Genomic DNA, 13,505 nt, shown 5'->3' with positions numbered 1-13,505 from the left:
TTGCCTCAATGTTGTTGGGCTTTCTTCCAACTTAGGTTTTTCGGTGTTGGTGATGGTGTGGTAGCAGTTTTGTTTAGTGTTGTGGTACGTGATTGGTCTTGTCTTGTTTTACTGTAGCTGGGCGTATTTACTTCAGGCTTGGTGGCATCAAATTACAATTAGGCTTGTGGCTTTGGTGATATCTAGTTACTGATGCTGTTTGGGTATGTGCTCCTGTGCTAAGCAAGTGGTGGTGTGCAGTGTGTGTGGTGTTTCTTTCGGTGATGCGATCTAACAAAAAAATAAAAAATAAAAAACAAAATGGAAAATGGAAAGTCATTAGCAATAGCTTACAGTGGATTATCTTGCGCATGCGCATGCCACAAATAACATTTTCTATTCTATTGTTTGTTTGCCCAAATATCCATAACCGCACAGCTGTGAGCCTATCTGGCAGCAAGGATTGGGGCAATGGAACCTTTTATTTGCCTTGCTTTAACGATGGGGCATGGAGAATCCCAGACCCCCTTAGTAAGCCAAGGGAAATATCTATTATCTACAGAAGCACAATTGTTTAAACTTACCTTGTACTCAGGCAAGTTGCCGAGGTTACACAAATTTTGGGGATATGTACCCCGCAATCCCGTGGCACACAAAACTTTGGTCTAAATTTCAATCCGTGTTGACTTTAAGGACCGCACTCGCAATATATTCGCGTACAAATTCTAGCTTGTTCCTTTTTTTTTTCAAAGAAAAATCAAAGATTTCCACCAAGCACTTTAGCACTTCACTGCACAGTTTACTTTGAACTTTGGCCCGTTGCCTTGTTTCACCCCCTTTTTTAGCCAATCTCGGCCTATAGCAAGTTAACTTAGAAATGAAAAATTTTCACCAACACTTATGCAACTTACTTTCGGCTTTTCCGTTTTCACACGTACATGCCGCCCAGGGGCTTAAGGAGTCATCTCCGTAAGCATTTTGAGGAAATTCGACACCCCAGAACACAGTCGTATGAAGCCAAAAAACACAAGCAGGTCCTCAGTGAACTCCACAAACAGGCGTCGGACCTCTATGCCAGGAATTGCCCGGTGAATCCTGTGCTCAAAGAAAAATACCCAAAACATGCAGAAGAGGAACGCACACTCCCTAGGGAAACGCGAGTCACTCTAGCTCAACTTCGATCTTGATACTGTAACAAACAGGCTAAACTCTTACCTATCCAGAATCAACTCCGACATACAAAACATATGTCCTGCTGGTAACGTGTCCCCACATGACACCAACCAACTGTATTGTGGAACCAACGCCTCTAACACCCCTCCCATTATAAATAAAGTATGTAGTGTCATGTAGGTACAACTGGCGATAGGAGGGATATCGGACGAAGAGAATCTCCTATGTTTTATGGTTTCCCAGGCTTTAAAAGCGGAACCACCCTGGCCATTTTCCATTTTTCGGGGATGACGAAGGTGAACAGTGACAGGTTGAAGACATGCGCTATAGAATTAAATCCCCGTTTGCCTAGTTCTTTCAGCATCGGCATGAATATGCCGTCTGGGTCTGCTGCTTAAGATGGTTTAGCGTGAACGATGACATCGTCAACCTCTTTGGCGGTGAAGGTAATTGGGGACGCGCTGTATTTATGCTTGTGTGCGCGTCTGTTGGCCCGCCGTCTGGCTTTGTCAACCGTAGAATGCATTACATTATTGTCGGCAAAAAATGGACCGCCTCTATTTCCGCTCTCGCGATTTTTTCTGTGGACGTTATACCCAGAGCAGGTCTACAAAGCAGATCTTGCCGTGAGTTTGGCCTCTTGGATCGCACCAATGCGGATGTTGTGCCGCTTCATAAAATAAACTATCTCCGTGATCTTCGCAGTAAACTGCAGTATTCTGAAGTGCAACAGGGGAGACGTCGCACAGTGGCATTATTGCTTGGTTTAGACGCGAAAAAGTAAATTTTTTTTAAATTTGAATGCAGTTGGTTTTTAAAATGTCCACAGTATATAACGGTAATTCATCTATATATATAAAAATAAGTGCACATTTTTGGTGTTACTTTATAACTTGAGACCGGCTCCACCAAATTCAACCAAATTTCTGCGGTACATTTGGACTATCATGTAGATGGTTTCTGTAAAGTTTGATTGAATTTGGTTGAGCGGTTCATGAGATATATAACACCAAGCTACGGCTACGTTTCATACCAATAGATGATGGTTATTTGCACATTTGCGTTATTTAATGAAATGGAATAGGTGGTGCTTATTTCCATTTTGCATTATTCAATGGAATTGACGTTTCTAGAATTATAATTTGACGTTCGGCATTTCTCAAGTGAAAACCAAACGAAAAAAAGATGTCATTTGTTTTGTTTTTTTTTCATAAAAACTGAAAAAAATAAAAATTAATGAAATTTGGTATATGCTGTGCTTTGGTGAGTAATGTCCCACTAAATTTATTAAGTGTGATTTTGTTGTGTCAAAGAAACAACATTGTAATAGAATTGCGTTGCTTTTCTTCAGAAACAACCATGAATACAGTTGAAATAATCTTGCTGACCGACTGCATTCTGACGAAGATGTCATACATTTCGCATCGGCAAATTCATTTTTGGCTGGGATTTTGGCAACAAGAATTCAAGAGTATCGAGTTCATCGCATTTTTTACGACGAAGCCGTAATGCATTATTTCGGTCAATATTTTAGATTTCTCGAAATCAAAAGCCGAAATTCCGCAAATTTCCACTGATTCTTTTCAAATGGTCGCTTCCTTACTGAAAATTTACAATATCTCTTCATTACACAACTTTCCCAACAAACAACGGTTCGGCGCAACGTGTTCAATCTTCTTTCATGACGAGAAATCACTTATTGGGAAAACGAATATACAGAATCGTTGACTGTTGCCATTCAACTTGCAAATTTACGACTACCAAATCTGATAGCCATAAGATTTACATATACAATGTTTCTTCGAAATACGGATCAAGTCAACATTAGCCCACCTGTTTTCGAATCAATATCGCTACAACTATTTGGTAACCTAACTCATGGATCCCTCGAGTTCAACGAAAATATTCACCAGCGTCCCGAAAGTTGTTCCTACACACTTACTAACTTTTTTGCTCTGATGCCTTAAGAATAAAAAAATAAAAAATAAAAGTAATGAAGAAATGTATTTATGATGTGTTGCACTGATTCATCTGCATCTGATCGAGTTTTCTTAAACAAGAGTATGAACAATGAACATGGCTGCTATTTTGGCAATAGGGATTTTTCAGATACAATTGAAGAGATACACCACAACACATCATATCTGTCACATCATACTTTCGGTGTATATTGACATTAGGTCTTTTTGTTATGAACTATGGAGAATCAACACGTGTGTTCAATATTTATGTAGTTTCCGATTCATAATTGAGTATTTTTTCATTTTCAATTGAATTCATATCAATATTTATAATACATTGGGAATTCCTTCTGTAAGTATGTCGTATCGTTGAACAAAAACATAGTACAAAATTGTGTGCATCATGTTTTTCTCTTCAAATTAATTTTTTCAAATGTTCTTTCTTCCTTCATTTTACAAAATACATTTAGTGATTTGAACTGTATCTATTGCTGAGCACGTGTTTTATTGTGTTTTTCATCAAATTTTTTGCACGGTTTGTATTTTCGTTTTGTCCTTTGGACATATACGTGTGGGTGTATTTCGACCGCGCATTATTTGTTTGCACAAGTGCTTTTCTTAAATTGTTGAACATGGAGATTTAGTGAATTTTTTTCATTTCTCTTGAAGAAAATGCTTGGAGCCAGAGTCAAAATATCGGTCGACGTACGCGTAGTGATAACAGAATGTTACTTCAAAGAAGAGCGGAAAGTATTGATGACCTGTCACAACAAAATGAAATACGACGTGAACGATATGCATGAAATAGGTCTGCAGAACCACAGCGGCAAAGAAATCCAGCACCACCAAGACAAATACGACGTCGTGTTTTAGAAAATGTGTATCGTGCTGCTTTTAATTACGATCCACAAATTGATTACAGTATGCATGGATATATTGTATTAACGAGTGCAATATGTCCACATTGTGAAGCAGCTAAGTTTCTGGGTGAAACGGCTGGCATGTGTTGTGCTAATGGCAAAGTGAAATTGCCGGCATTTGAAACTTCACCTGATCCATTGCACTGATTGATTATTGGAGGATCACCAATGCCGAAGCATTTTATGAATCATATACAAGAATACAAATCATCATTTCAAATTACTTCTTTTGGTGCTACAAAAATTATAAGAGACAATTTTATGCCACATTTAAGGTGATTACTTCATGTGGAATATCTAATTGTTCTGTGGATCTAAGTAACAGTTCCTACAATGTTTTTAAGGATTCTGATCCAACATCAAATTACATTGCATACACATTACAGATCCAAGGTCAGATTTATCATCGAGCGGGTGCATTGTTACCATTTCCTGACGCTAACCATCAATTTTTGCAAATATATTTTATCGCAGATCAAAATCGTGAGTTCGATGAACGTTGCACAATTAGCTCACATACAAAACGAGCGATTATTTGCGATCTCCAAAGAGTTTTTCATCAGAGCAATGCATTGGTGAAATTGTTCAAAACCGCTCTCGATCGTATGCCATCTGATAATCACAAAATCATAATCAGAGCGGATAAAACGCCTTTTGGTGAGCATGCTAGAAGATTTAATGTACCGACTATTGATTAAGTGGCAATTGTAATTGTTGGCGATCAGTTTCAATCCCGCGATATTGTACTTCATTGTAGAAATGAACAATTACAGCGTGTTTCGGAGCTTCATCGCAGTTACGACGCATTACAATATCCAATTCAACATTGGAAAGGTGATGATGGTCATCGTATTAATATACCAATGATAGATCCAAGAACCGGCAAATAATATACTAATTATGTTCATCAGATGTTAAATAAAAACTAAAATTTAGAATCGAATGAACATATTTTTTAAAGGTCGAGATGTTCAAAAGAAATTTAGTGCGATGAATTACACAGTGCTACAAAAAAAAAAAAGTAAATACACTCATCAAGTGACCTAGCTAAGATTGTTTATCTAGTCAAGTGTAACACGAAACGGTATTTGAAAAATCCGCTATACCCTCAAATTTTTTTATTGTTAAAAAACCGTTATTCCATGCTTGTCGGCACATAAAGTTCATAGAGGGGCTATTTTTGAACCGATTTAAATTTTTCTAACGGTTTCGGGGAGTTAAATAATGGTATTTTTAATATATAAACAGCAGATTGTTAGTTTATAAGGTATAAGAAGAAATTTTTCCACTTAAATCTGAAAATTTCGTAAAATTTTTTCGTTTTTTCGAGTTTGATGCCATTTTTATGGTACAATTCGAAAAACATGCTTTAATTACAACAAATATTATTGCTCTACTATTAATTCTGAGTAAAACTAGACCTTATTTATTAAAAAATGTATCAAATTGACGAAGTTACAACACTTTTTCGAAAACAAGAATTTCAACCTTTTTACCACCCACTGCATAGTAACGTATGGTTGACATGCTTGGTCGACCGGCCAGGGGTAAAACTACATGATATCACCTCAGTGAGTGATGAGTGTACAATGGCAAACAAAAAATCATTGAAAGCATTAAATCGAAAGATGCAAGATTTCGTGGAAGGCTTTTTGGTGGTGCTTTAATTTTATTGTCAGGTGACTTTCGACAAAGATTACCCGTTATTCCACAATCAACACCGGCAGATGAGATCAATGCATGATTGAAGTCTTCCCTTTTGTGGCGATACGTGAAAAAATTAACATTACACATAAACATGCTTGTTCAGTTGCACAATGATCTGTCTGCAGAGCAGTTCTCGAAGCAATTGTTAGAGATCGGAAATGGCAAAATTCCAATCGACAAAACAAATGGTTTGATTACATTGCCAAACAATTTTTGTACAATAATCCAATCAAAAGAAGAATTAGTTGAACGAGTGTTTCCAAATATTGTTCAAAATTACATGAATCACGATTGGTTGAGAGAAGGCGCAATACTGGTACAAAAATGTGCATGTCAATGAAATCAATCATCACATTCTGAAAAAATTGCCAGGTGTGGTGACCGCATTGTTTAAATTTGAAGGTCGGCTCATCAGTTATTTTATTACGGAATTTAAATGCACGAAAATTGTGTAATGGAACAAGACTGAATGTAAAAAAGTTGATGACGAATTTAATTGAAGCAACAATACTGAACGGCAAAGCGAAAGGTGAAATTGTGTTTATACCGCGAATCCCACTGATACCAACAGACATGCCATTTGAATTGGAGGGTTTGCAATTTCCAGTGCGTCTGTTCTTTGCTATGTCAGTAACAAGGCGCAAGGACAAATGCTTCGAGTATGCGGATTGAATTTGGAGAAACCGTGCTTTTTGCACGGACAGCTGTACGTTGCCTGTTCCTGTAGGCATTCCAAATTGTTTGTTTATTCATATCCCAGCTGGAAAAACCAAAAATGTAGTGTATCCAAATGTTTTCGATTAAGAATTGAAATAAAGATTAAAAAAATTCTATGATATTTTATTCTTTTTCCAATATTTCTATTGGTGTAGCGAAGCACGCCGGGGTCCCGCTAGTTTCTTATAATTATTGTTCTTCATTGCATAATCTACTGTCAAAATGTGAGTTGTTGACGACGTGCTAAGTAGTGCAATTTAGCGAAGTGATATAACGCGTGGTTTAAAATTACATAAAACTTTATGGTGAAAGAAAAACTAAAATATTATTTAAAATCTACACGTAAGGATATTAATTTGCGAGTGTTCAAAAGTTTTTTGTTTGAATATTTTTTACTAAGTTATGAGTTTTTTAACGTGTGTTATTTTTATGCTGAAAATATATAAAACCGTGAAGAGAAAAGCCTGCCAAAAGTTTGAACCACTCTGAACCACAATAATTTTTGAATTTCTACAATAGCTCAATATTATTACACATAACTCCTATGGGGCCCGTTTTGATATAATGACAATAACAAAGAGGGAGTCGTACGAGGTGTGGGTTACAGAACGTGGCCAAAAGCAAAAGGATAAACCCGTTTTAGACCACGTATGTGCTGTTTTAGGTTTCAGAGAGGGAGTAACTGTAGGGTTATCTACTTTATTTAAATATGCTATATTTTTGTAAATTATTTTTGAATTAATTTATTTTGAATTTTATTTCAAAAAGAAAAAGTTATTGTTAGTTATTTTAAATTTTTTTTAAATAAAAGTTCGTTGTCTAAAGCTTTCGGTGAACCACTTTATAAACAAAATATTCAATATATATTTTAATACAAATTATTGATAAAATTACAAAAATGTAATTAATTTTAACAAACATGTCAAAGATCAATACAATCAGGCAGCACAGCAAATCTAATAAAAACTCATGAATATATGCTGGGAGTGCACCTGTCATCGGTAGCTATGCTTTGTGCTTTTGATATGGTGGCAGCCTTTGAGTAGTTGATCTCCGCTCTCTACGTGCATATGTAAAACCAACAACCATAACAAAGGGAACATCAGCAACAGCAGGCGAAAAACATTTTTCTTATGATTCAGATAACTGTTGTCTCTCAAGTCATTAACATGCAAAAAAGTACCTTGATACAGAAATAAATATTATACCGTTTCTAATAAAAGTTAACATTTTTGGCATCCCTTGTGGGGAACCGTCTCTCGCCAATTGCCTAATTGTTAGCTACGCTCTTAAAACAATTAAGTCCTCTACAAATTAGCGCAATCACTAGATATATCTATTAAAAAGGAGGAAGGCCTATTCAGGTTAATTCTTAACTTTCCTGCAAACAACAGAAAAGTCTCGAAACAAAAGAGGCGAAGGGTTACCTGTTGGCCAGGCGAAATCTATTATCGGATTATTGGAAGCGCTACAATGACGTTCGCGATGAATTGTGTTCAGCAGAAAGAAGAAGAAAAAATTAAGACGATTTTAAGTGAAACTCGGCTAGCAACTATGGAGTAGTCGGCACATTGCTAAGCGAAATGCACGATGAAATCGATGAACTCGACAGCAATCATCGTGGAGATTCTCGATCAGCTATGCTTAATAAAATATGTGGCGGGTCCAGCAACACATCTACGTCCAAATTGCCGAAGACTGTGTTGCCCAAATTCGATGGCTCCTTTGACAAATGGTTAAGTTTCAAGGACATGTTCACAACATGCGTTATAAACGAATCTAATTTATCGGATGTACAACGTATGCATTACTTGAAAGGCGGTCTACTTGGTGATGCCGAAGCCGCTATGCTTCAACAACGTTATGATAACAAGCGTCGCCTCGTTAAGTCTTATCTTCGAAATATCACCAAACTTCCGACAATCAGCTATGAGTCATATGTTGCCATGCGAAAACTATTGGATACTGTCACCGAATCAGTTCGTGCACTACAACAGCTTGGACGACCTACAGAACATTGGGATGATTGGCTTGTCCTACTTGCAACTGAAAAGCTTGATCCTGAAACAGTTTAGGAATGGGAAACGTCATTGGAATCTGCGAATGTTATACCCGAATATAAAATACTGGTGCAATTTTTCGAAAAATGTATTCAGGGACTAGAAGCAGTTTCTTCGGCTCATAAGACCAAATCGAAAGAAGCACCATTCAGTAGTAAGCCAATAGCCCTTACTACAGTTCGTACTAATCAAACCAATATCGGACGTTGCGTATGTTGTGCAGGTAAGCATGCGTTAATGTACTGCGCTGAGTTTAAGAAGAAACAACCAGCATCGAAGCTTGAACTGGTCTTAAAGTTCAAACTATGTAAAAACTGCCTTAAAAAAAATCACTCCGCAGACGAATGTCAATCATCATATACTTGCCTTAGGTGCTCTCTGAAGCACCACACTGTTCTTCACGACAGCCTGTCGTCACCAGGTAGTAGCGTCGCTGCACTCTACATGTGTCCAGACCACTGCGATAACCAATTTGCTAGCTATGCTAAAACCAGTGTTCCAGCTGTTTTGCTAGCTACGGCGTATATCAAAGCTCAGTCGTTGACGGGGCATTACATAAAACTGCGGGTCTTACTCGACAACGGCTCGCAAGCATCTATCATAAGCGAGTATGCCGTTCAACAATTGCGACTTCGTAGGAATCGGATGCAAATTCCCATAACGGGCGTTGGTGGCCATAGCGTTGACGAATCAAAAGGTATAACCTCATTCGTTTTAACTTCACCTACAGGACCATCGTTTAGGGTCACTTGCTCTGCGCTCATTTTACCAAGGAAATCTTTTACCACTATCAATCCAAAACCATACACGGACTTTTTAGGCCTTACACTCGCAGATCTCTGTTTCTTCGCGCCACGCTCGATAGACGTCATCATTGGCACATACCTCTATGGTCTATTACTAAAAGGTCATGTCGAGAACACCGCCAGCTGTGCGTCTATAGCACAAAATACGCATGGGTTGTTTATGGGCGTATACCCAGCTCTGCATCTCCTCGGCTATGTACAACGTTGTGTACTACAACAATTAAATTTTTTTTTTACTTAAGCAGTTTAGTCCAGCAGATGTGAAAGTTCCATGAATGCGATGATATTCAACCTATGCCCACGATGACATAAGACGAACTATTCTGCGAAGAATTTTTCAAATCCACAGTTCAGAGGACCAGTTTGGGGCGGTATCAAACTCGTTATCCGTTCAAAGAAGACTTTGACCTTACACAATTATGAAGATTGAAAGCTGACGCTATCAATCTCTTGCATTCTCTGCAAGGTAGACTTAGAAATAACCCTGAAATGAATCAGTTGTACACGGCCGTCATGACAGAGTACCTATCTTTAGGGCATGTGGAAAAAGTAGTTGAAAACGACGGGCCAAAAGCTGTTTGCTATATACCGCATCATGGCGGGTACAAGGAATCAAGTTCTACAACTAAATTCCATACTGTGTTTAATGCGTCCCGTAAAACGGGAGGGCGCATCTGTTTAAATGACTGCCTCCATGTCGGGCCGAAGTTGCAAAGCGACTTAAGCCAAATAATTATGCAATGGCGACTACATCGCGTTGGTTTCATGGCAGATATAGATAAAAGTGTTATCGTCAGATTCTGGTATGCCGAGAAGACGCTGACATGCAGCGCATTATCTGAAGAAATGACGAGGGTGAGCCAGCAGCATATCGGTTGCAAACCGTCACATATGGGCTGAACTGCTCACCATACCTTGCAATTAAAGTACTGCAAATATTAGCTGACGATGAAGAAAAAGATTATCCGGAGGCGTCACAGGTTTTACAAGCGTCCTTTTATGTAGACGACTGCTTGCAGGGAGCTGACCATTGAAGCGGTATTGGAAGTGCAATACCAACTCCGACAGTTACTCGAAAGAGGTGGGTTCGTTCTTCGCAAATGGAGCTCAAACTCTGCAGACTTCATGCAGCGTTTAAGCATAGATGACCAGCAGGAAAACATTTGCTGTAACCTAAATCTAGACCTCGAGACGAAAGATCTTGGTATTTATTGGCTGTTTGATTCAGACTCCTTGACATACAAAGTTAGCTTGACTTCCTCACCGACACAAATCACCAAACGACAGCAATTATCAGACATCGGAAAAATTTATGACCCTCCAGGCTTATTAGCCCCATAACTGTAACTGGAAAAGCTATGTGTCAAAAGCTGTGGCTAGCAGGTTTAGACTGGGATGATCCCATCCCCGACCCAATGCAGCAGGAATGGCAACGATTTAGAAAAGAGTTAGGTGAAACTGAACGTCTAAGGATTCCCAGGTGGCTTGGTGTAGAACCCAAGTCTGGAAGTTTTCAACTGCACGTATTTTGCGACGCGTCCAACATTGCATATGCTGCGGTAGCATACCTCCGAATCAAAACCTCGCATAGCAATGTTCAAGTTTCGATTTTAGCAGCAAAGACAAAACTCGCTCCCCTGAAGAAAATTACCATTCCTTGCTTGGAATTAAACGGTGCTGTCTTGGCAGCCAAGCTTGCAAGCAAACTTTCTGAAACGCTTCAACTACCGTCTCTTGAAAAGTATTGTTGGTCTGATTCAAAAACGGTACTCAGTTGGATCCGATCAAATCCTGGAAAATATGAACAACATGTCAGAAACCGAATAAGCAGAATTAAAGCCTACACATCGATTGACTCTGGGAAATACACAAGCAAGCGATCCTGCAGACGTAGCATTGCGTGGTTGCATGTCGTCACAGTTAATGGAGCTCTCTACTTGGTGGGATGGACCAAAATGGCTTCAGTTGCTACCTCATCAATGGCCCACACAAACTCACCTTGAACCCGCTAAGAGTGATGGAATTGTTTCGTCGTTGGTCACAACGCCATTAAGCGAATCTGCATCATTTTTAACGGAACTACTCTCCAAGTATTCAAATCTTAAAAAATTGTTAGCAGTCACCTCCTTTGTTCGACGATTCATCGCAGCTTTAAAGAAGAAACCACAAGAAACTACTTCATGGTGCTCTGCCGAAGAAACGGACAGAAACGTTGAAATTCTGGTTAATGTACGTTCAAAGTATACATTTTAATAACGAATTGTCTTCTTTTCGCATGAACAGACCGATCAATACAAGAAGCAAGCTTCTTCAGCTCAATTCAATTCTTGATAAAGATGGCATCATTCGGTTAAATGGGAGATTACAGAATGCGCGATTCCTCTCAGCAGAATGTGCGATTTCTCTCAGCAGATGAACGTTCTCCAGTCATTTTACCGCATGATGGAATATTGAGCAATCTGTTAATTGCGCATGCACATAAAACTACCTTACACGGAGGTACACAGGCTTTTTTAGCTGTTCTACGACGGTTTATCTCGTAGAGAGGGTCTGTTTCTCACATATTCAGCGACTGCCAACAACATTTGTTGGAGCGAATGCAGAACTTAAGGCTGACTTTGCGGTATGTAAAGAACAATTTGAAGCTGCAGCTCGGTTTTTGGCAGTCAAAGGCATTTCGTGGCACTTTAAACCACCATGCTCCCCGAATTTCGCCGGTCTATGGGAAGCTGGAATCAAAGCATCATTTAAACGCGTCATAGGCCGAGCAGCACTAACCTTCGAAGAGTTCTTCACTGTACTCAAGCAAGTAGAGGCAGTACTCAACTCAAGGCCATTATGTGCTTTGTCGGATGATCCCAGTGATTTAACAGCGCTAACTCCCGTCCACTTTTTGGCGGGCGGTCCGCTGGTCGATATCCCTGAGCCCAACCTTCTTGAACTAAGCGCAAGTCGGCTGAAACGATGGAAATTGTTACAGCAGATTCAACAAGATGTCTGGAAACGCTGGAGCCGTGAGTATCTTCCGGCGTTGCAAGTCAGATACAATTGGAAGCAGACGTGTCAGAACCTGAAGATCAGCGATTTAGTGTTGCTTCGTGATGAACGCTCTCCTCTGTTGCAATGGCCCCTTGGTCGAGTTGTAGACATACACCCAGGTAGCGATGGTATTGTGAGGGTGACAACTATACGCAATGCCACGTCAACATGTAAGCGAGCCATCTCCAAGCTGGTCCCCTTACCGACCGACCCTGATATTGATTCGCATGGTGGGCGGTTTTCACTGGAAAATTTCGTCGCACCAGATGGACGAGGTGGGCGGAATGTCAAAGATCAATACAATCAGGCAGCACAGCAACCCTAATAAAAACGCATGAATATATGCTGAGGGTGCACCTGTTGTTGCTGTTGTAGCAATGTTTCGCCCCACCTAATAGATGCGACCGATCACAAATTGTCATCAATAACCTCTAACGGGAGTCAAAGGAAACTTGCTGTTTCGACAGGGGTGGACCATAATGAAAGGGGTGTTAGAGGCGTTGGTTCCACATTACAATTAAAGACATGGTTGGTGTCATGTGGGGACACATTACAAGCGGGGCATACATTTTGTATGTCGGGGTTGATTCTGGATATGTAAAAGTTTAACCTGTTACAGTATCCAGAACGAAGTTGAGCCAGAGTGACTCGCGTTTTCCTGGGGAGTATGCGTTCCTCTTCCACAAGTTTTGGGTACTTTTCTTTGAGTACTGGGTTCACCGGGTAATTCCCGGCATAAAAGTCCGACGCCTGTTTGTGGAGTTCACCAAGGACCTGCTTGTGTTTTTCCTCAAAATGCTTACGGAGATGACTCCTTAAGTCCCTAGGCGGTGTTGGCTCATCAATCAGATGTCTGTTGGAATGCCCAGGTTTCTGGGTATACAACAGGAACTGTTTGGTTAGCATCTCATTTCTCTCCCTGATGGGGAGTATTCTCGCCTCATTATGTAGATGGTTTTCTGGGGACATAAGAAGACAGCCCGTGGCGTTTCTGAGCGCATTATTTTGACAGGCCTATAGCTTCTTCCAGTGGGTAGTTTTTAGGCTTGGCGACCATATAGGGGACGCGTAGCACGCAAACGGCTGGCCAATTGCTCTGTATGTGGTAATGAGCGTTTCTTTGTATTTCCCCAAGTACTGCCA

Source organism: Eurosta solidaginis, chromosome 1 (genome assembly GCF_040869045.1).
Source record: "Eurosta solidaginis isolate ZX-2024a chromosome 1, ASM4086904v1, whole genome shotgun sequence".
Classification (NCBI taxonomy): domain Eukaryota; kingdom Metazoa; phylum Arthropoda; class Insecta; order Diptera; family Tephritidae; genus Eurosta; species Eurosta solidaginis.
The sequence above is the reverse complement of the archived record's forward strand: the minus strand, read 5'-3'. Positions refer to the sequence as shown.